Raw genomic sequence first — 24,284 nt, 5'->3', positions numbered from 1 at the left:
TGCACAAATTATAACAAACATTACACTGAAAAAAAAAACATTTTAGCAAACACAAGTTTGTCTCTACAAACTGTCAAAAGCTGGAAGTCTTCCCAGACCCGTGCATCTGCGTCCCCGAGGCCTCCTAAAAAGGATCCGGCTCACAGACGAGGCTGGGAACTAAATCTGAACATATTCGTGCCGTGGCTGACAACACGTGTTTTTTTGGTGCTTGAAAGTCCATGTGTTCATAAACATTAGCCACGGCTAATTCATGAGCTCATGCAAAACGTGAAGCATAATGTCGTAGTAAGGAGCTCAGACATGGAGGACTAACTTCATGATTTGTGGCAACAATACGTGTTTATTTAAAGCTTCAGTAGGCAGTATATATTTTTGGCATCATTGGGCAAAAATTCCACAATAACCTTTCAGCATATTGTAATTCAAGTGTTCTGAGAGATAACGACTTCTGCTCCACCTCATGTTTTCAGGCTTTACAACATCTAGCCCGTGACGGGAGACTTTGACCTATCACAGGTCATTTCAGAGAGAGAGCGCTCCTATTGGCTGTGCTCCGGTGCTTGACGTACTTGACGTTCCTTCACCAGATTTCACAATGGCGGAGGCGTCACAACTTTCTCATCTTACAGCTAAACCGTGCACTACAAGATGATTCTGACAACATTTGAGGAGAGAAATAGGCATTACAGTAACAGAATATTGATTCATATTTGATCAGCGCTGCCTAGTTTGACCGTTTGATCAGAGTTCGCGAGTGATCGACAGCCGGCTCTCATAGACTGCAGATAGTGACTGTTTTATAAAAATAACTTTTTTTTAATCACATTTGTTCCTATCTCGCCTACTTCAGCTTTAACGCGTCTCCATGACTTCATCCATCCATCCTTTGTGAATTTTCAGTACAAAGTGAAAACTAACATCGCTAATTCTACCTGCCCGTCGTCCACCATGTTTGTTTACACTAAAGTCACATTTAATCACGAGAGATGCTGCCAGATTTCCGTTTTTTTGTTTTTTGTGGGGACTGTAGTTGTTCATGAATGAATCTGTTAGTGTGTGTTGTGCTGCTTTTTTGGCCAAATCACTGCTCTCCACACACTACAGGAACAAAACTGTTAGATTTAACATTACGTGTTATGTGTGGAGTCTCTCACATTTTACACATTTGTTAAGATTTTAAACATCTTTTAGTGTCGGGCCAGCCTTTAGATTACGAATTTGACAAGACAGTCAAAGCGATCTTTCAGTACTGAACGGTGTGATGCCTCGCCTTAATTGATACTTAAAGTACCACAGGCATTCAGATGCCCTGCTGCTGCCAACCTTAAAATAACAGACGAGACATTAAGTGCTCAAGCAAATATTGAAGGGTGTAGTTAGTCTGTATGTTACCGTGCTTATACTTATTCAGATCACCTGAGGGTAAAGAATGTGTTGTTGATGTTAAACTAACCAACGGGAGAAACGGGAACATTTCGGCTTCCAAAGACAAAAAAAATTCCATTTACAGTAAATAATGCAGTTTATTCTCGCGTAATGTGTTCATCTGTGCTTGATCTGTAGTTATTGTTACAACTGTCTTAGTAATGTCCCTGAGGGCCATGCCAGTGTAATGACTCGAACAATGAATACTGAATTCAGAGTAATGCATCAGTGACTACAACTGAAAGGAAACTGTCTCATGAGTTTACTTTACATTTTGATCTGCTGATGCTTTTCTTCATGTAGGACTTTTACTGTAGTAATCATACTTAGATATTTGAGTACTTCCACCACTTAAAGAACAGTTGAGTTGTTGAAACAGTCATGTCAGATGTTTCTGCCTACAAAAATATGTTCTCACTGAATGTTATATTTGATTAAACCAATAAGGTAGGCTAATACAGCTCTAGGGGTTGCAGTGAGTCGCTACACCCGCCTGTCTTTTGAGATTTTTGGGGGGGGGGGGCTTTGATTGAAATGCCTCTAATTATCGACATATTTTCATGAAATTTGGTATTTGGACATTGATGATGAGCACACATCCAGCATCTGTCTGCTTTCAAATATTCTTTCTAGGTCTTGTTGAATCCTGGTAGTAAGACGACGGTGTTACGGGAACACGCAGGTGATGTGGTTTTGCTTTCAGGGGTTGTTGTGTACTCTGTAATGTTGGTTCTGCCTGGGTCCTGTTTGTATAGCTATCTGGTAACCGCTCCTTGTTCAGCAGAACTAACCCTGACTGTAAATATTATTGCTACAGTAATGTAGCACCTCAGTATTGAGTCTTATATTCAGGATATAACAACCAGGTTATGCAAATCCCTTCATAGTCTGACATTGTCTTTGGCTCTCCGCATCCAGCGAGTCTGTCATTTCTGGATCGACCCAACAATCGAGGATAAACCCAGTTTGGTTTCGGCCTGGACTCTGTATTTACTGCTTGGTTGCATTTGGCTTCTCTCTTTAATCATCTGTAATGCAAGATGAGCGCAAGAAAACAATTGTATTTCTCACATGACTGGCGGACTTCACCAGAAGGCCCTGCACACGCGGCATGCACAGGATGGTTTGGATACAGTTGTATCCCAGTTTTTTTTAGTGACGTTGTTGGATTTATTATGTACAAAAGTGCTTACAATGACCTGCAATAACCTGATTGTTGGATTTGTTGTGCATGAAGTGTTTGCGAGGACAGGGAGGATGCACATTCTGTTCTTTTTGCAAGGTCAAGGAGAGAAAGGAGTCAGAAGGAGAAACAAAGAAGAAGATATGCAGCAAAAACATCACGTGCCATAAGCTCATGACTATTGATATTGTGTAAACCATAAAAACGCTGGATCAGGGATAGCTCGGGGTTCAGACTTCACGAACTGACCCATGCACTGTATGTTGTCAGGGACACGTAGACTGGATCCAGATATCTGTATACTCTTTTATTTTACTTATGCAACATTAATTGTTCGGAATAAATTGTATTATTATGCTTTAACCCGTCTGTTTGGAAAATCTCTGTCATACAAGATTAACCAGCACGTAACTGGGCCTTGACCTCTCGGAGGTAGAAGGCCAGTTCCTTCAATTGGTGACCCCGACGTGATTAACCAACACGTAACTGGGCCTTGACCTCTTGGAGGTAGAAGGCCAGTTCCTTCAACGTGTAGTATGTTCAGGTTTCTTAACATCGTGATGAAGCCTTATCCAGGAAATAGTGCTCTATTGACCACGCACAGTATTTTGGGCTCTTTAGCTCCTCTCCAGTGGCTCCCTGTGGATTTGTTTAAAAAGTTAGTGGAAATGAATAACTGTTTTTTGTTTACATTTTCATTTTTATTCATCATTGTGGTACTAGGTCTATGGTACGACAGTACGACGGAGTATTAGGGCCATATTGAGGAAAAAAAATTAATCTGAGATTTCAAGAATAAAGTCATAATATTCTAAAGTATTAATTTAACGTGCTATTTTCTTTTATTCTCGTGAAGTAAGGACTTAATTCTCATATTACAACTTTTTTCTTGTACAGTTATGACTTTATTCTCGTAATATTACGACTTTTTTTCTTGTAAATGTACGAATTTATTCTAGTTATATTATGACTTTTATTCTCATAAAGTTATGACTTTATTTTCGTAATATTTTGACTTTTACCTCATAATATTATGACTTTATTCTGGAAATCTCAGATGTTTTTTTCCTCAATGTGGCCCTAATACTCCATCGTACATTTGCACTTTGGCCCTCACTGCATTAGACTTATATACTTAGACTATAAACTGTTACCTTCATCACAATGCTCAAATGTTTTGCGGCTCCAGACAGATTTTTTCTTCTTTTTTTTTTACCTAAAATGGTTCTTTTGATAGTACAGGTTGCTGACCTCTACTCTAGTAGAAACCCAAAACACCGGCATGAACCTGAAGATGAGCCTGATCTGTCCCCTTTAAGTCCCAACATCTCCTTCCTCCTCTGGTGACACCTTCAGGTCAAAGTTCACATTCTTAGACCAGCTAGTCTCCAAACAGCACGTGTCTCTTCATATTTTAGCCATGCAACATTTTTTTATTTTTTTTTAATATATATATATATATATATATATATGTTATGTAATGTGCATTACAACCTCACGGGGGCTCTGGTGTGGTCAGACACTTTTGAGTCATGTTGTTTTTTTAAGTTTTGCAGAACTTGTATGTGGTTGGATACATTTCTGGTAGTCGGTATCACAGGAGAGGAGGAACAGGAGCCCCATAATAATAATATTAATAATAATATTAATAGCAGCTTCTCTGCTGGAGCCTCGGCTCAAGTTCACTACCACCCCCCATATTTCCTCCTCTCTATCTCCCCTCCACACTGTAAAAAAAAAGTGTAAAATAACGGACATTTTCTGACAGCTGGGGCGTCAGAAAATGTCTGTTAAAAAACGGAAAAATACTGTCTGTTAATTAATACAAATAAACTGTTTTTACAAGAAATATTTTTAGAATTTCATGAAATCCTTTTCTTTCATTTTCCTTTCCTTCTAACATAAATTAATTGTTAAAATAGACGCATAAACATTAAAAAACTGAATAATTATCTTTAAAAATGATCAAGAAAAGCTTAAATACAGATGATTACGATTGTGATTACAAAAAAATTCTGTAAATCTAAGACCATTTACATATAAATCACAAATGAAACATGTAATTTTTAAAAAAAATTCTGTCAATTTCAAATACAGACACAAAATGTAAAATTTCTTGAAAAAAAAAAAGTTAAAAAATAATTGTTTTTTTTTTTTACAGTGCATGCTTGCTGATTAGCAGCAGCAGCATACCGAGGAGGAGGAGGAGTTCTCTCCTCTCGGGGCTCCTCCTCCTCTTCCTCCTTCCATCTCCTCCTTCTCTTTCACTTTGCCCCCCCGCACACACACACATGCACACACCTCCTCCTCTTCCTCCTCCTCTTCCTCCTCCATGCATGTCTGATCGAAAGCGAGAGAAGATGATGAAGAAGTAACGGAGCAGATATTTTCTTAGGAGCGTAAAAGGCGTCACTCCGCCGGCTGCAGAGCGACGCGACGCGCGGAAGAGAGACGGTGGGAGGGAGACGCATCACGGTGAGAGAGAGAGAGAGAGACGGAGGGAGGAGACGACAGCGGCTCGTAAACACGACAGGAAACGGCGAATAGGACGACAGAAAGCGGCAGAAATCACCCCCCACCACCACCACCACCCCCCCAACCGCGTCCCTCCTCATCTCTCCATCTCCATCCTTTTCTGCGCCGTTTGGATCATCCTCCTCTTTTTGCGCACCAAAAAGCAGCGCCGTGTTTTTCTGTTTTTAATCATCCTATCTGGACGAACCTCTGCGAGAGTAAACACCGGAGAGAGGAGACAAGAGAGAGAGGAGGAGGCTGTGACCATCACTATATACGACCGACAGGAACCGAGTCGGTGGATAAAAACCGGAGAAGGAGAATAAACAGTGCGAGATGACTGGAGAGTAACCAGAGAGAGAGAGAGAGACTCCAGCATCACCGATGCGATGGCATAGCAGCATCTGCAGCAGATCCAGCAGACTAGACTCCGACCAGCAGGACTCCCATCCACCATGAACCTCTGAAAGACATCCGACACAGGCACAGATGGGTAAGACGAGATGCTCCTCTCTCTCTCTGTGTGTTTTTTATTCCAGGATATGGAGGTTGGGTGGGGGGGGTGGAGGGGAGGCTCGTGACGTGAAGACCCCTCTGCCATTACGCGTACAGTTCAAGACTGCAGTGTGTGTGTATGTGTGTGTGTGTGAGGTTGATGATGATGATGATGATGATGATGCTGCTTCTCATGCAATTATCCAGTAGATGGGTGGAAACGGGCTGAAGATTATGCCATCTCATGATTCTGTTTTTATGATCATTCTGGGATGTTATCGGGGGTCCTGGGTGTGTGATTTCATTCTAATAACAGAAATAGTATATACAAGGACCACGCATGGATTATACTGGATGGGCCTACTGGGCACAGGCCCAGCGGCCCGAAGGGGGTCAGACGGCAGAATGATTCTGACAAGAGACATCAAATTATTACCGCGGACGCAAAGCGACAACAGAGAGACATGATAAGACCACATGGAGAGATAATACGACGAGAAAGAGATGCGAAACTACTACGAGACCCAAAACGACCAAAAAGATGCAAAAACTACAAAGAGACGCAAAACGACTACAAAGAGACGTAAATGACTACAGAGACGCAAAATGACTACAAAGAGTCGCAAAACGACTACAAGGATACGTAAAACGACTACAGAGACGCAAAACGACTACAAGGAGTCGCAAAACGACTACAAAGATACGCAAAATGACTACAAAGAGTCGCAAAACGACTACAAGGATACGTAAAACGACTACAGAGACGCAAAATGACTACAAGGAGTCGCAAAACGACTACAGAGACGCAAAACGTCTACAGACGCAAAACGACTACAGAGATGCAAAACGACTACAAGGAGACGTTAAACGACCACAAAGAGACGCAATAACCACCACAGAACAACTGCAAAAACATGCAAAACTACTACGATGAGATGCAAAACGACCACAAAGAGAGACAAAACGACCACAAAGAGAGACAAAACGACCACAAAGAGAGACAAAACGACCACAAAGAGAGACAAAACGACCACAAAGAGAGACAAAACGACCACAAACGGAGACAAAAAACATGCAAAATAAATACACAACTTTCAGTTTGGGTCTGTCCCGTATGCATGTTGGGGGGGTCTTTAATGGGTCATAACGAGTCATTGAGAGTTCTCATTGGCTCCGTGGATTGATGTTGCACTAACCCGTCCAGGATTTGGGGTTTGATTGTTGTCCATGGTATCATAAGACACTTTCAGTGTCCACTAATGCAGCCATATTTTTCATTTTCACACCACACACACCCCCCCCCTCCCTCCAAACACCTGAACTGATGGCGGCGATCAGCCTTGACGCTTGCTACATCTTCCCGCTCACAGGAAAGCCTCGCTACACGTCACGCCACCACATGTGAATCACCCCGCCCCCCCGGGCGCTCGTCTTCTGCATGCAAGCCTTCGCTGACAAAGACCATCTTCATCTCCCATCTAGTCGAACCAAAACCTAACGCCACCGCCTGCTGCTGCCCAATCCATTTCTAATTTCCCACGAGAGCGGGCCGGGCCTCCCCGGTCGCTGCTTGGGGGTCAGGTATTGATCCGAGGTCCCGGGTGGGTTTGAGTATATGAGGAGCTTGAGTAAGCTGATCTCTGATAGGCAGTTAAGTGCAAATTTAGCACTAATGAATGAGGGGGGAGCCTGGAGGTCACAGAGAAGCAGGTGAGATTGTGTCTGCGGAGTGTAAACATGAACCTCTTTCTTCTCCCTTTGAGTACTTTAGTAATGTCGCCCTTGAGCAATAACTCCATTAGACAGTTAGCAGACTGTAGCTGTACCTGGCAGCTCCCAGCTGTGAGCGTGTGTGAAACAGGGCACCGCTGGTGAGCATGCTCAGTGTGTTCCCTCGGGATGAATTTTAAAGATGCACGTCAGGTGGAGGTAATTATTTGAGGATTGCTCCGAGGGGAGATCAGCCTGTTTGCGTAGAAGACACACTACTCTTGATTTCGTCCAGTTGAACCCAGAAGCAGCTTCTTTTTTTGTTGATGAAACAGCATTTTGTTTTCACGTGTTTGGACAGAAGATTGGACCTACATGTGTAGCTGCCAGGCAGGAAAGAGAGCAGAGAAGGAAATTAGAGCTGTGGGGGAAACAGGAAGTGTATGCTGTGTACACTGCACCACTCACTGCTCCGGTTCTCTGTGCTTATCTCACTGACTGTGGCTTCAAATGGTCGACGATGCCCCGACCAACATCCCGGATCCCCACGCTTCAAAACAACAACATCAACAAAGACCACATCTCGTGGGGATGCTGGCCTTTTCACTTCTCAGTGATGCTGATGCTGAGAGACAGGCCAGTGAGCTGATGTGTGTGTGGGGTTGCAGAAAGAGGAGGAGGAGGACGAGGAGAAGAAATAGAAAATGTTTCTAAGGGATCGTTGGGGCTTTTAGACGCCACAGCTTGAGACTGAACACAGTTTGCCATACCTGAATATGTATGTGTGTGCAGCAGAGTGGAGGTGTAGCCGATCGGGTGAGAACGGGGAGATAAATGGAGTGAAATGTAAAGACGGAGGATGGGAGGATGGATGGATGGATGGATGTAGAAGGACTGAAAAATAGAGAGAACAGCGAGAGAGAGGAGTGGGCTGGAGGGATGTTAATATCCAGTCATGTGTCTGAGAGAGTGTTTGGACTCCAGAGATCCACCTGAGCCCCACAGCTGAAGCTCACTTCTTTTGTCAGATTTGATTAAGAGCACTCTCCTGTGATTCCCCCCCCACCCCCCCCCCACCCCTCTCTCTCGCTCACACTCTCTCAATTTCACCTTCAATTTGCTTCATTGGCGTGACATGTAAATACATCTGTGTTGCAAAAACATATTGAGAAGGAACATTGTGCATAAAGGAGACAAAAACAAGAGATGCAGAGTTAAAACTGGTTAAATGAGGAAAGAACCATGAGATCAAATCAATGGCATAATTCAACATTTAAGGAAACATGCATATTCATGTCTGCACAGTGAATATGAAGCTGGTTAGCTTTCCAAAAAGACTGTAAACAAGGAGGGGGGGCACTGCTAGCTTGGCTCTATCCAAAGGTAACTGACTCTACACCTACTGGCACATTCCTCAGACGGAGGGTTATGTGACTTGTATGACTATTTCTCGGCCGGGACCAGTAACTTCCTGGAGTCTCGGCCAAGAAATAGCCCGGTAAACTCCCCCCTCCCATGAAACGGTGAGTTGTCGTTTTTTGTGTTCACTGTACTGATATGAATGGAATCAATCCTCTCGTATCGCTCTCGGCAAGAAAGCAAACAACTGTACTTCCCAGTGTCGAACTATTCCTTTAAGGCAGTTATAGCTGCCGTGTGACAGCAGATAACAAATGCAGCTCCTGGCCCTGCATGGTCAGGGCTGGAGTACTGAAGCTCTTTTGCAAAACTTTGATCATACATCTCAAATGGGTTTCTGTATTTCGGACATGTGTGCAGGGGGAAATTTTGATGTCTAAGTCCCAGTGATTATAGTGTCTCACCGTGTCTTTTCGAGCACAGCGAGTCAGCAGATACCTTATGCATCATTGTCAACGCATCTAAAGATAATAAGATGTCATGTAGGAAAAAAAGCAATACCTCTTATCTCATTAACTAACTGTCATAAGCAGCATTACCTTCCAATCCACTCCATTCTTTGGTCCTCACTTCCTCTCACACAGCACTTTCATTATGCTGCTCCCTCTTTTCACCGCCTGCGACTCAAGTTGCAAAGCCGAAACAAATGGCTTTGCTGGCATGCGGAGAGGCTGCCGGTTAACATCGCCAGAGGTGATCTGGGTACGCGGCGATCAACGGCCCCGTCCTCTTCCACGGCATCCTGTTTTTTTTGCAGGTTTTCCCTCTAAAAGACTCAGTTTACTTCTAGGAAATCAGATGTTAACTGTGACCCAACAGTCAGGCTTCTTGTAATCACAGTACACTTACAGTAAAGGCTGCAATCAGATCAAGGATGTTAAAGGCTCTGCATTAAGCATCAAGAGGAGTGATGTCTACCTGAGCAGAGAATGAAGTCTCTCTCCCTCTGTGTGTGTTGTAATCAGAGCTTCTCTGTGCTTTGTTGACATAGCTGGGCCGGCTGCACCTGCCTTTTTAGTGCATGTTAGAGCATGTGAGCATGCTAGCTCACGGCCGCCGCTCTGCACTGCTCTCATACGGCTGACCGACGCGGAAGCGTAGCACCCATCCTCCAGGTTCCCCCTCAGGTTAACACCGTAAAGGCCCAGACACACTAAGCCGTCATCAAGGAACTAGCGGCGATGAAGGTCGACTGTTGCGTCGCCTCAGGACGCCTTTGTCTGGTCCGACAAGTTGCATTTGAACACACCGCAAAGACTACAGTCGACAGCCAGTTAGCTCGTATGTTCTGCGCCTGCGTGAGAGGAAATAACTCTCCACACCAGCAGGTGGCGGTATAGTCATCATTCTAGACTGAGGACGGCGGATATACAAGCTGTTGTTATGATACGTACATGAAACAAAGCGTCGTCTGCCAACCATTTTAACGCCACTCTCACTCACCACTTAGCTTCATTCCAGATCTTCATGTCACTGTGAAAATATCCATGTGTTGGAACGATCAGATGAGATGAAGATGAAAAATGAGAAGAGTCTTCTGTGTGTGTCCTCTTGACTACTCGTTGGCTTGCTTTCCTCACTTCAGTTTCTCTTCTCGTGCACTGATTTGTTTAAGCTGAACAGCCAATCAGAATGATTTCTCTTACTGACGAGCGCCGGCGCTGATTCAACATGCTGAATAGTCCAAAAAGCCTCAGACACGGGCAGACTACAGCCGACAGTGCGGGACACACCGCAAAAAGTGGTGTTTCAGGGCCTTTAGCTCTGTCAGCACCGTTACTGTTGTTTTCACTATTAGAGCTATTAGCACCGGTAGCTATGAGCCGCCGGGTCAGCTGTCACCACGTTGAGAGACCTGAGAGTTTCTTCCCCTTACTTTGGTAACAGTGCTGTTTAAAATCCAAACAGAGCCCTCTTGTCTTTTTCCAAGTCAAACATATTGCATTTTGTAAGAGGTGAGAATGTAAATCTGCAGGAAATGACCACAAACCAGGCTTGTTGTTGTAAGCAGATGGATGCAGACATCTGATCTCCTGCAGCGTGTGAACACCCGTGAAAGACAGCAATGAAGCGACAAAGACAGTTTTTGCATAGCCAAAGTAAATGTCATTATTTCTTTACCAAATGAAATCTGTGGATCACTGACTTTAGTTTACAAACTTTAAGTTTGTTGGAAATGGGGCAGAGAGGATGGAAGTAAAACAAATGCAAAACTCCACAGTGCTTTTGCTGTTTTACATATAGAAGATCAGAGTCTGACACTAGAAGGCTGTTTTCATATTGACCTGCTGAAGGAAGGACGTTTCTCTGTGTTAAATCTCAGTTTAATATGTGACGCGTACGTGTGAGCAGGGTTTTGTGACGATATGCAAGTGTGATGTGGAAACCTGAAACCGTCAGTGCGCAGACACTGGACTTTGTAGTGAAGTAGGAAACAGCAGTTCAACTTTTGAAACTCTCAGGATGCACATTTAAGCTTCTAACTGGTTTCCTGGAGCCTCCTGAAGCTGACGACAAGTTGTCGAGAGCCTCAAGCAGCAGCAGAACCATCTTAGAGTAAATGTAAAGGATGGACGGCTCACAGTTATTGTAATTCTAGGTCAGCTGCGTCTCCACCGTGAAAAGTGCAGAGTGTAGAAGTGAAAGCAAAGGTTGAGTGAAGCTGAATGACGTCGGGAGGCCGTGTTTGTCCCAGCAGTTATAGCGTTTCTTCCTGCCCGGGGCGGTCTTTGGCATTAATATGCTCTTTATTCCATTGAAAGTCAGCGGGACAAAGGGATGTATTCAGCGCGCTAAAGTAATTACAAGACATAGCTCAGCGGAGAGTGAAGCGCGCGGCAACATGAGTGTTTCTAGCTCTTGTGCACCTCACCACCTGTTGTTTTTCCGTTGACCTGGATCATACAGTAGAACCAATCTCTGTGTGCATCATTACCGCTGTGTGTGTGTGTGTGTGTGTGTGTGTAATCTCTGTGGTTCAGGCGGGGTCGTCCTCCAGGATGTCCAAACGGCGCCATGCTAGCTAACCCCACCAAACAGGTTACGTACGGCCGAGCACAGCCTGCTGCTGCTGGGGGAATTAAGCTGTGTTCCACCTCTGATCTGGCATCTGTAGACTCACGCACACACACACTGCTCGGCTCCTGGCTGTGCTCACACTATTCCTGGAGAGAGAATCAGACACACATCTCTTTCTCATGCGGTGTAATATTTTTCACTTGACTTATCAGGCTTCCAGTAAAGTTCGCCACCTCTCTTTCTGTCCGCCTACACACACACACACACACATCGTACACATACCTGCATCCCCCCCCCTCTGGACCACGCATGCTGCAGGTGTTGCGTTTAAAAGGCAGAAAACGCAACACCTTTTGGCTCCAAAGGTTCAGAGCCCTCATTAGTCAGTCGGAGGGCTTTTCGATGGCTCGATGGCTCGATTGCACGAAGCGCTCAAAGTTTTTCCCCGTCACTAACCTGCTGTCACCCGACAAGCTGCAGATATAAATACCATCCCGGAGCTCGGCACATGAAAGGAAAGCACTGTGGTGCTCTACTTTGACTCGGAGAGCTCACATGCTACTGCACGCTGTGAAGCTGCTGTTTGGGGGCTGCACAAGCAGAGAACATGTTTCGATGCAAGGTGCGAGCAGCGAGGGATTTCAAAACAAAGACAATGTAAATGTGCCTTGACAGTCATAGATAGTGACAACACCTCCAGTCATCTGGCAGCAGCGTCTATTTAGACCAAAACTTGAGTCATTAATTTCACTTTTGAATGACGGCAGGCTGAGCTGATGAAAGAGATTTTGATGCGTGATGACACAGTGAGTCTCTGCAGCTGCGTTAGAGCTGCCAGTGCATTGATATTTATAGGTTGTTGTCTATTATTTAAATATGTAGTTAAAGGAGACATATCATGAAAAACTCACTTTTTCAGCTACCAACCCACAAACTGTGAAATAAAACATCTAGATCAGAAAACATGTGATTCAACAAGACATTCAGATCTGGCTCCCCTTCCTATGTCACATGCAGCCTCATTAGAATATATTAGAATATACCGCCCACAGCTTGAGAACTACCTTTGCAAAGGTGCACCATGTTTCTCTCCAATCAGAGCTGATGCTTTCAACCGCATCATACTCATATCTCTCACATGCCAAACTACTATATATATATATATATATATATATATGAGGCCAGGAACAAACCCGTGTTCTCAATATTTAAATGTAGTTTTATTCAGCCTTAATTTGCAAGTGTCAGTCATCATTATAGTATTCTAACTCCTTATGTGAAGCTCAGAAGATTTGGTCATCATTAAGAAGTGATTTATTCGTTGGATTTGTCTGTTAGTTGTTCACTGAACGACGACGTTGCCCCAGCCCGCGTGCTCTTCGCTCTTTATTTGCTTGTGCTTTTACAGCATCTTGTATCTTAACCGTGACCTTGCATAAGTGCCTATCTGCCGGCCTGTAAAGATTACTATCGGAGCCATTTCAGACAAAAAAAGTTTAACAAGCAAATCGTAAAAAGCTGCAGGTGCCCACAGACCTCATGATGTCCGATGGACTTGGGTCAGCGGCGCCGGAATGAGTGTTGAAAGGTGGGGGAGGGCAGCGTTGGATGACATAATACAGGGTTTCACACAGGATTTTGAGAGACTGTGGTGTGATGCTCCCCCAAAAGAACATTTTTAACATATTGAAGTTAAATGCATCAATCTGGAGCACTTTGAGAGCACAATTAGGAGGCTACATCTATGAAGAACTTGGTGCTCTAGTAAACAACGTAATCGTAAAGATTGTATGGTTATGAATGCTGATGGCAAAAAGTCCCACAGCATAAGCATGGTAAACGAGACCCATCGCACTGAGGACAGTCCGCCTCGGTGGACAGTCGTGCTGGGAATCCCGTCCCTCCCCACAGGGAGAGAGGGCGCACTGCGCGGCGAGAACTCCACGGCTCCGGGCAGCGGCGAGGTCCAGGCGAGGGGTTGCTGTAAAACTCACGGTCGGGCCTTTTCAAGCAGACCTCGGTCGCGGCGCACCGAATGATGTGCCCGGCGAGGGCCGGCCCACCAGTTGAGAAGTGTAAAGATATTTTCGGTTCATTATGAGACTGCAGCGGGCTGGATGTCATCTCACTGTGATTTCATTTGAATTAGGCGACACGATGGTTGATTATGATTGGATAAAGATCCACAGCTCACTCTGCTCCGCCGATTTTGCAAATTGTGGATAAATATATTATTCAGTGCTTTTTTTTATCAACCTCACGTTTACGCACATAGTGTCAAAAAAAAAGAAGACTTGAAGCGTAAATAAAGGCTTCAGTTCAGGTTGCGGTTACGTGAGACTCAGCTGAGACGGAGCCGTGCAGACAGCTGCTGACCAGATTAACATGAGAGCGTATCTGTAGAGTAAAAACACTTGTGAACACTCTCCAGTCTGGACATGCACGGGGTGGACGGGGAATGATTGAAACGTCTTTTTTACAGTGCTGCAATATAGTGGCATTTACAGTGATTTGTGACCTTAAAAACAAAGTGGGATCGCGCCCCCCATGCTTCCGGCGCCCATGACTTGGGTTAATATTCTTGAGATGTTGCAACAGCAGCCGTCGTTGGTATATTGCGTGGCCTATTGTAGTCTACATAAAGTATAGACTTAACAGGCGAGCAGGGTCTTGAGAGGCGGCAGTTGTGATGATGAAGTATGGATTTGTGTTCTGGCAGGTCAGACTGAGTGTGGCTGGGCTTCATGTGGGGGCGGATGGAGAGCTCTCCACATTCTGCTGCTGTTTGTCAAGGACGGGACCGCCTGTCCACACACCAGCACCGCTACCTCTCTCTTCCTTTACTCGTTCTCTCTCTCTCCTTTCTGTTTGGAGGAGGGTGCTACCCTCTTCTAAATAAGGCAGTTTCTCTCTCCCACCCCCCCACCCCTCTCCACACACCCACCGCCACTGTGTCGGACTCCTGTCAGACAGCCAAGCCGAGTTTACCACCAGGCCAAAATAGAAGTTGTCCTTGAGGACAGCTTTCTCTCTCTCTTTCTCTGCATGCTCTGCTCCCTCTCTCACCCTGCACTCTTTTTTTCCCCCTCCCCCTCTCCTGGTCACCTCAGTGTCACCTTACAGTCATACCCCGCCGCCGTGGAGACCTCAGGGGACCCACCTAGCGGGGAGAGAAAGTGGCCCTGACCTGTGCTCGACCCAGCATGTGTGTTTATTGAGGCTACAGCGCTGGAACGTACCACCGCCCCACAACTTGTAGGGGGGCTGGGTGGAAATGAAGCTCGAGTCATGGCTCGGTCAAAGATGAATATGTAGATATTTCTTTGTGTGTGTGTGGAGAACAGATGGTTTGTGTTTGCGTCAAGAAAAGAGTTGACATATTGTGAAGTACAGATTTGCAGACTTGCAGGTCAAAAGACGTGCAACGCAACTCAGTTAAAAATAGGCTAAATTTGAGACGGCCACGTGACATAATATATCAATGTTTCCACAGCATTTCAGTGACTTTATTTTAACTCTTAACTACCCAGAATGTTCAAATCAATAAACAGATGTCACCAGGCATCACCGGATCACACGCGTTCCAGTGCTAACAGTCTCCATTAAGGACAGTTGTACACATATAAGTTCAGGTAATGTCTCACAGTATCCAAATTTAAAAAAAATGTCTTCAGTATCATGTGAGTTGATTTATCTGCACCTGTGTTGTTGCAGTGCAAAAAGGAATTAGCTAGTAGCTAACGAAGCTAGCAGCTTGACATTTCATGGTGCAGATTCTCTGAAACGAGCCGCTTATAAATAAAACAATTTGTATGGGGCAAGTAAAAACTGACTGCAGTCACAGTGCATTACTGTTTGTAGGTATAGCTACCAAAGGTGTATGACACCAGCCTGAACAAACATACTTATTTTAACCCAAACCATGATCTTTTCCTAAGCCTAACCAAACTGCGACCATTTCACAACGTTAACCAGGCGTTTAAAACTGCGACCGTTGCGTTTAGGTATGAGGACGTACTGATCTGATCTCCTTCCACCGGTAGATACGCTAATTTAGGCTTCACGCGGTTCACAATCGCGTTAATTACCTCCACCAAGGCCGAAGGCCTAGGAAGGAGGTAATGTTTTCACTGCCGTTGGTCTTTTGGTTTGTTTGTTTGTCTGTTAGCAGGATTACTCCAAAAGTCTGCGATGGATTGGAATGTATTTTTGTGGAGGGGTGGGGTGTGGCACAATGAACAATCCATTCGATTTTGGTGGCGATCCGGATCATGATCCGGCTTCAGGAATTTTTTTTAACAACTCCGCTCAGCCTGTGCATTAACACCACAGGCTTGAAGACATGCGCAGTGTAACTGATGACGCGTCACCCAGCCTCTTTCCTTCTGCCTGCAGAGAGAGGAACAGAGAGAGAGCAGGTGGTGGAGAAAGGGGGGCACCTGTAGATTCTGTGTTTTTTCACATTAAGCTCAGTGAAGTCGTACTCGGGCAGCTTGGCGGAGGTCTGCGCTCTCTGAGTGCCGTTCTAGTTACAAATTAATTTTGTGCGATATACACAAATTACAGTGCATTACTTTTTGTAGGTATAGCTATGAACGGTGTATGAGAACAGCCTGAAATATGATATTAACTTGAACTGAAAATATGTTTGTGAAGGTTCTCAGTCCTCCAGGTCATGGTATCTGAGTAATGGTTAAATCAGCAACAACTGGACTTGATTTAGATTCTTGAAGACGTTTTACTTCTCATCCAAGAAGCTTCTTCAGTTCTACTTCAGTTAATAATAATGCAGTATATGCCAGACCGAGCTCACACACACACACACACACACACACACACACACACACACATCTTGACACTTTGGATGTCTTTTGACCTGCAAATGCTGCCTGGATGTGATGACGACCTTGGTAACACTATCTCTCCTCCTGCTGCAAATCTAATACTTTGAGTCGGTTTAAGCAAATGCGGAGAATAATTTGCACGTTCAAGTCAGATCCACTGATGCTTTTAAGTGAATTTATAGTCTGAACTGGAAAAAGGAGCAGCGGGAGGTCAGTGTGACATTACAGAAGATACTACGAACCACTGAGAAGGTTATTTCCCTGTGTGTTGTTTTGTTTTTCTTAAACGTGCAACCATTGTTGGCTTGAAGGTCGTCTCCATACAACACACACACTTGTGTTTTATTGCGAGACTGCAGTGCATCCTTAAGTGACTCTGAAAGACTTAAAATAGCAGAGGATGCTTGCACCGTTTCCCTGAGCACAGAAATGAAGACGCACTGTTTTGAACTTGTCACATCCAACTAGGTGTTGAGAATAAAATAAAAAAGCACCAGCATACAGTATGGTGTCAGTGGACAGAGGGAGGGTTTGTCTTGTCATTTCACCAGCATTAAGTCTTTCATGACATGCTATCAAGCATGGTCTAGCTGGAGAAAGAAGGATGAGCAGGAAGAAGAAGAAGAGGAAGATGAAGATCGGAGGCGTGCTCATGATTCATTTTAAACAACAAAAGCAGTTCTGCATCTCAGCATGTCTTATTATAATGAAAATGACGCACACTCCATCGTATTACTGTTCTTTTTGGATACCTACGTCAATGAGTGGTCTGCTACTGGTAGTGCGAGGGAGGTGAGACGTGAACAAAGGTGGGAGAGGAACGGAGCGAGGGCGGCCGGCCAACTGTTTGTCTGCAGACGGATGGACGGGCGGACGGATGGAGAGAATGAGAGGGAGAGGGAGAGGGAGAGGAAAGACATTTTCATCAGGATTATCCTGCAGCAGAGAATCTCATCTGGGAAAGTGGCCCAGTGCTTACTGAATACACACACACACACACACACACACACACACACACACACTGCCTCAGGAGGTTGCAGAAACTGGAAAAGCTCTGCTTCACCTCAGTTTGCCCAGGAAAGCCCCTCTTTTAGCTTCTTACTACCCTCCAGAAAGACTCTGCCGTTGGATCTTAATGTATAATTCTGTGAATATGTGTGTGTGTGTGTGTGTGTGTGTGTGGTCCATCCGTCTGCTCTCCTTGTTGAATCTCTGAGGAGTTCCTCCCACTTGATTACACTGTTTATTCGCCGTGCATCCCCAAAAACTGAGCTCCTGCCCAGCCGCCGGCAGGCTGCAGCCCCGGGAGGAGAGAGCCGTGATGTCAGCGTGCTCTGCTTTGTATTCCACACGGAGACGTCAGGCCAGATGCGCGGAGCTCTGTGAAGCTCCGAGACAAACACAATGCTTATTATACGGACAAAGGCCGATTCATCAGATAGTTGATCGGACAACAAATCTGTTAATTGATTCTTTGTCAAACATTGTCTCTCAAATGTGAGGTTTCTCTGTTTTATTATGTTACTGTAAGTTGAATACTTCCGGAGTCTGGACTGTCGGTCGGATAAGACCAAATGTTCCCGTTGCGCTCTGGGACATTGTGACAGGCATTTCTCAGTTTGCCTCAGTTTGCCTCAGCTAGTAGAGAGCTGATGGGGGAGACAGAAGTGCTGATTGAATCGGGATGTATATTAGGAAGGACTGTCAAAGTTAATGTGATAATAATGCTATAATAACGCGTTAACCCTAATGTGTCACTAATTTCTTTAATTCATTAATGCAGCTTGTGATTTTTAGGTTGTTGTGGGCTCAGTTTTAAAGCTAGAGTGAAGAAACTAGAAAACCTAATGAATCATTGGTACCAACCATGTGATACTAGCTCGTCACGAAGGAGGTTAAATAACGCTCCAAACGTACACTCAATTTTGGCGAGGAAAAACTGTCATGGTTATTTTCAAAGGGGTCCCTTGACCTCTGACCTCCAGGTATGTGAATGAAAATGGGTTCTATGGGTACCCACGAGTCTCCCCTTTACAGACATGCCCACTTTATGATAATCACATGCAGTTTGGGGGCATGTTATGAGTTGAGCATATTTCTTTATGCTATATACAGTACCTGTGAGGGTTTCTGGACAATATTTGTGTTGGTAATTGATTTCCAATAGTAAACATATACATACATTTGCATAAAGCAGTATATTTGCCCACTCCCATGTTGACAAGAGTATTAAATACTTGACAAATCTCCCTTTAAGGTACATTTTGAACAGATAAAAAAATTTGCGATTAATCACGATTAACTATGGACAATCATGCAATTAATCACAATTAGATATTTTAATTGATTGACAGCCCTAATATTAGGGCAGCGTCCTACTACCCTACCATCATAGACTGTTAATCAGTTATTTACCAGACAAAAATACCAGACATATGAATCAGTGGAAAAATGTCCTCCCTTTGTGTCAGCTCTTTACAGCCAAGTGTGGGTGTGATTCTGTTTTGATAACTCAGTCAATAACACATTTTAACTCCCCTCACCTCTGTGTTAGTCACAAAGGTATGTAGACACACCCAACAGCAATTGTTTGCATATGAAAAAATTGGGTCAGTTTGAGTATCGATGCAGGCAAATCTCTGATATCTGTTAATCTTTACACCCCTGGTAGTGATTAGTAATAATCCAGCTGTGGTTCTGCCGTCTACAGTACGACTCTAGGAGTGTTCATCCCACTGTTGTTGGGATTCCCACTCACTAATGCTCTTCTTTGCAGCGACCTATGGCTGTAGGATAGTAGGTTAATCTTACATTCTTTCATCAGCAGACGTACATGCAGCCAGATTAAGACATACTGAGGCTTTGTGTTTTCTTCCAGCTGACAGTATCGTGACGCTCTGCTTAAGATGAATCAGTTGAGTCTGTTTTGTGTTGTTGTTACAGTTGAGTTTCAGTGTAACACTCAGCTGTCTCCACTTACGACTGCTGTGACCGTACAGAGAGACGGTGGCTTTGTTAATAACTATCTATTAGGCTGCACCAGATCAGGGTTGAACTGAGATTGATTTAGACATTAAGTATATTTTCTCTGTTAGACATTTTTCATTTGTAGTGTGGGTAATGTGATGCGTGCGTGCGAGAGAAAAAGAGAGGCATTGAATGAATGATGCATTTTAATGAGGATGGTGTTATGTGGGAATATTCATCATATCACACCTCGCTGTCTCCTCATGGCATCATCTTGTTACCAACATAGTTGCATATCATTAGGTGTGCGTGCGTGCGTATTACACTGCTGTCATGTGCCTTTGTTAAATGAATTGCGCAGACACACAGATTCTGGTGTAGAGCAGCTGGGTGGCCTGGTGTTTGGTAAAAATGGAGATTGCATTTTGCTTGACAAAAACTCCACTTACAAATATCTATTTTATACATTTATTATTATTTTTTTTCTCAGATTTCAACCACATTTCTGAATGAATCAGAATCAGAATGATCTTTTTTTGTCTTTATACTCGGGCACAATGAAATTTCACAGGCCTCTCTCGTGGTAGATAAGAATAAAAACAAATAAATAATACCAGTGACGCTCTTCTCACTGGAAGATAGTGACCCTGTCCTCGTTCTGGGATCGTTTGTGAAATTTCAAAACCTTCTGTAAAAAGCACATTAATCATTTCACATTTAACAGTTTTTAAGGTCGATCCGAAATGCAACAAACCAAGTTTGGAGAAAATCAATATGCTGCAATGTTGTGGGATCAATATCACAATAAACTTCTTTGGAAGCTAAAACTTTATACCCAAGATACACGGATACATTGATTATGGACATAAATATGTTTATACCTTATATCGTGATATATTTTCCCAAAGTCCAACATTTAATTTTCTTATATTACATTTAGGGCTGAATGATTTTGAAAAAATTCCCATTGCGAATATTTTGACTGATGTTACAATTGCGATATGATTTGCAATATTACAGTGTATGATCATTTTTACATCATTATTCTTATTTTACATTCTACATTTTAAAATGCTGATTTTTGCAGGGGGTCTGTACCAAACAAAGATGTTCTCTAAAGTCTGTCGCGTATAACGTATCGGCCAGGACGTGTCTGCAGCACCACAATATTTAATTTAAAATTATATTTTGACATATTTCACCTTTAACAATTTGATTAATTGTGCAGTCTTAATTACATTTATTAGTGGCTCATCTGCTTATTAAGCTTATGACTCTTGCAGAACAACTCTGGTATTAACGCCACAAACGTGCATGAATGCATCTTACATTCTTTTAACCGGTTTTCTTTGAAAATCCCAAAAGAAGTTAGATTAAAATGTGCAGAATGTAGTTGTTTTCTTTGGCTAAAATTGATTAATCCTAAATTAGATGCTCAAAGTTTCCCAATAAGCAGAAACAGCATAACCTAAAGCCTGATTTTATCCCAATAGTAACATCCCAATATGTGACAATACGGCCCTCCTCCGCTTCGTAGTCCAATACAGAGTGTTTGTGCTCGACCTTTTCCCTCTTCTGGTGGCTCATTGTTCGGTAAAGGTTGGGTAAGCAGACACCGCTCCCATAGGAGCTGTATCTGTGTGGTGGATACCTGGGAGACAATGCAGGGATGAATAGGTGTGAGTGAGCCTCGCGTGCATTTATCAGGCCAGGAGGATAGGCGGTGAAGAAAGGTCATGTGACGGATCGGGTGTGTTTCTGTAGCATCTGTGTCACACACAGACAGCCAGCTCACATTTAACAGCTTACACACCTTCATATACATTGTCAGTAACCTAAGATCCTCTTTCAGATCATTCACAATGTATACATGTCATAGTTATTGTGTCTGCTTTAACAAAGACATGCAGGCGACTATTGTGTGGCTGTCTCGTCTCACTGACGAGTATTTGAGGCATGAAACCAAATACAGATTACGTCAGGTAGCACACGTCAGATGTTGTTTTGTGAATGTTGCATAATAACTGTCACTGGGTCATCGCTGTGACACAAATCTGGTCTTTAAAAGGAAATGAATACTTGGAAAAATATAATAGATGACACAGTTACGCTGTCAGACTACCTGTATAATGGCCCTTTTGAGAGGGTTGTTGTTTTTTAGGTAACGCTTTATAAGATTAGAAGTTTCTTAGAAGGAATCTCGTCATTCTGTGCAAATTATTATTGGAAAATAAGAAAGTAAAGCTTCACTTCAACCCAAGTAAATAGTGATTCTAGGGCTGTCAATAGATTCAAATATTTAATCGCGATTAATCGCACATTTTTTATCTGTTTAAAATGTACCTTAAAGGGAGATTTGCCAAGTATTTAATACTCTTATCAACATGGGAGTAGGCAATCCTGACAATGTAGTATGACATGGTTGGTACCGATGGATTCATTAGGTTTTCTAGTTTTATATGATGCCAGTATCTTTACTCTAGATTTAAAACTGACCCCGCTACAACCTAAAAATCACAAGTTGCTTTAATGCGTTAAAGAAATTAGTGGCGTTAAAATAAAAACTTGCGTTAACGCATTATTATCGTGTTAACTTTGAAAGCTCTAATGAATTCATTCATATTTTATTCTTGGGAGCTTTATTCTCCATATATGTTGAATTGTATGTTTGCCTGTAGAAAGACTTTAGTCCAGTTTGATGTCAAGTGGGCCGGACCAGTAAAACCATTGCAACGGTAACCTATAAATAACACCTCAACATTTCCCCTTCCTGTTAGTGTAAAGAAGTACAAGTACATTCTGAAAACGCTCACACTTAATGAAAAATCCACCCCAAAATAAGAATAGAAGTGCATTTTATTGCAAAATTGGAATTAATGATTCATTCTGACTTAAAAAAGTCATACATTTGACTTAATATCAATAACTTTGGCTAACTATGTCAAAATTGACTTTTTTTTTTCTTAAAATCTGGACTTAATTCCTATAAAAAGTCATAAATGTGACAAAATATCTCAAAATTGTGACTTGAAAAATGAAAATCAATCTTTTGACATTTAAGATTCATAACTTTGAGTCGTATCTCTTAAGTTTAACTTAATTCTCATAATTATGACTTCCTATGATAATTCTTATTAGTATCTCTTTATAGTTTTGGTGTGTAAAGTATCTCAAAAGTGAGGATTGAAAAATGAAAATCTCATACTTCTCTGCAATTTTTACACTTTGCACAAAGTCATCCAGTGGGTTCGGATTGGACCCTTTGGCGGGCCAGTTCTGGCCCTCAGGCCGTATGTTTGACACCCCTGCTTTAAGTTATGCTATCATCTTATTTGAATTACTTAACTGTAAATGTACCACCTAGTTTCCCTATAACTTCTACATCATTACATCGCTCTTTTGAGGAAACATCTTGGACATGTATTAAGATGAAATAAAGCTTTACCATTAAAACGTGTAATGTTTTATTGGATGGAGCTGATTCTACATATTTTATGTGCAGTCGGGTAGGTTAGTCGTTAAAAAAAAGTAGCCTATCCTAATTTACGAGATGCTCTTATATTAGATGAATCTCAGAGTAAGTCATAAGCGGAGCTTTCACATAGATAATAGTGAAGTAAAAAGAACAGACTAAGTGACTTCAGCAGCTCTAGCAGTTCTGTCAGTCCGCATTTTTCTGCCACATTTTCCACACAAGCAGAAAATAAACACAAAAAGATTTAAGTGGGTGGGAGCAAATCTATTTGAGTGGGCCGCCGAAATAAATTCAGCATATGAGAAACGCTGCGTCCTCTGACTAAACGACTGCTGCTGTGGAAGACAAGTACTTTATTATTGTTTGTTGCTATAAATCATCGGAGATCGTCTCTACGGAGACTCATCTTAGTTTTGGACATTTACTGATGATAGCAGCTCAATCGTGAAATGGATGTGTTGACTTTTCGGGGTTGTAGCCTTTTAAACTTCTCTCATGCTTGTCAGTCAAGCGTCGAGCAGTATTGACTTATGCCAGTCTTCCGTGCTCGTCTCCTCTCGCTACCTACACTCGGAGAAAATAATGTAAACCACACATCATGCTGTCACGGTCGGATTACAGCTCTCAAAGCGCAGCTCGGCATGTTCTCATATCTATATTGTGTTTTTTAATATATGAAATTCTGTATTATTATCCGTCACTGATGCGCTTTAAGGGCCATTAGGTTGCCCTGCGTGAGTTTAACATGAGCAGCTTTCATAAAGCACGCCGCGGCACGGTGCGGTGCGCTGACATTACACGATAAAGGTCCGTATAGTTCCTATAATTCACAGGCTGACACGCCATCCTGTCGTCACATTTGCTCATGATGGTATTAAACAAATGTAATTATAATTCAAAGATGGCCTTATTGAGGATTATGTGTGAGTGTGTGTGTGTGTTGGACTCATACACACACACACACACCCCAGCAGGAGCTGTGATGCAGCACTATTCTAGAGACAGGAGGTGGCTGCAGGATTGAATGGGCTTCATTGTGTTCCAACAGCACTATCTTGGAGACAGAGTGGCGAGCCAACGTACACACACGCACATGCACACGCACACACACACATGCACACACACACACACACACACACGCACATAATGAGAAGTAGGTCTGCACGATAGGAAAATCTGCAATGTGCGATATCACTGTTCAATATTGCGATGACGATATGACTTGCGATAA

General features: G+C 43.1%; 1 protein-coding gene across 4 annotated transcripts in view; it reads left to right on the top strand.

Annotated features, from left to right (window-relative positions):
* mgat3b (beta-1,4-mannosyl-glycoprotein 4-beta-N-acetylglucosaminyltransferase b) overlaps nucleotides 1–24,284 on the top strand; it is a 97,548-nt gene that overhangs the window by 4,464 nt on the left and 68,800 nt on the right. The window contains exon 1 of one of the 4 annotated variants that reach the window (XM_074630877.1): nucleotides 4,838–5,618. The exons of 2 other annotated variants lie outside the window; for them this stretch is intronic. The gene's annotated coding sequence lies outside the window, so the exon portion shown is untranslated. Of the gene's footprint in view, nucleotides 1–4,837; nucleotides 5,619–24,284 lie in introns of those variants that run through there. One more of the 4 variants, XM_074630872.1, reaches the window with a different exon arrangement.

Source organism: Sebastes fasciatus, chromosome 3 (assembly GCF_043250625.1).
Source record: "Sebastes fasciatus isolate fSebFas1 chromosome 3, fSebFas1.pri, whole genome shotgun sequence".
NCBI classification, from domain to species: domain Eukaryota; kingdom Metazoa; phylum Chordata; class Actinopteri; order Perciformes; family Sebastidae; genus Sebastes; species Sebastes fasciatus.
Note: the sequence above shows the minus strand (reverse complement) of the source record. Positions and strands in the feature narration are given on the sequence as shown.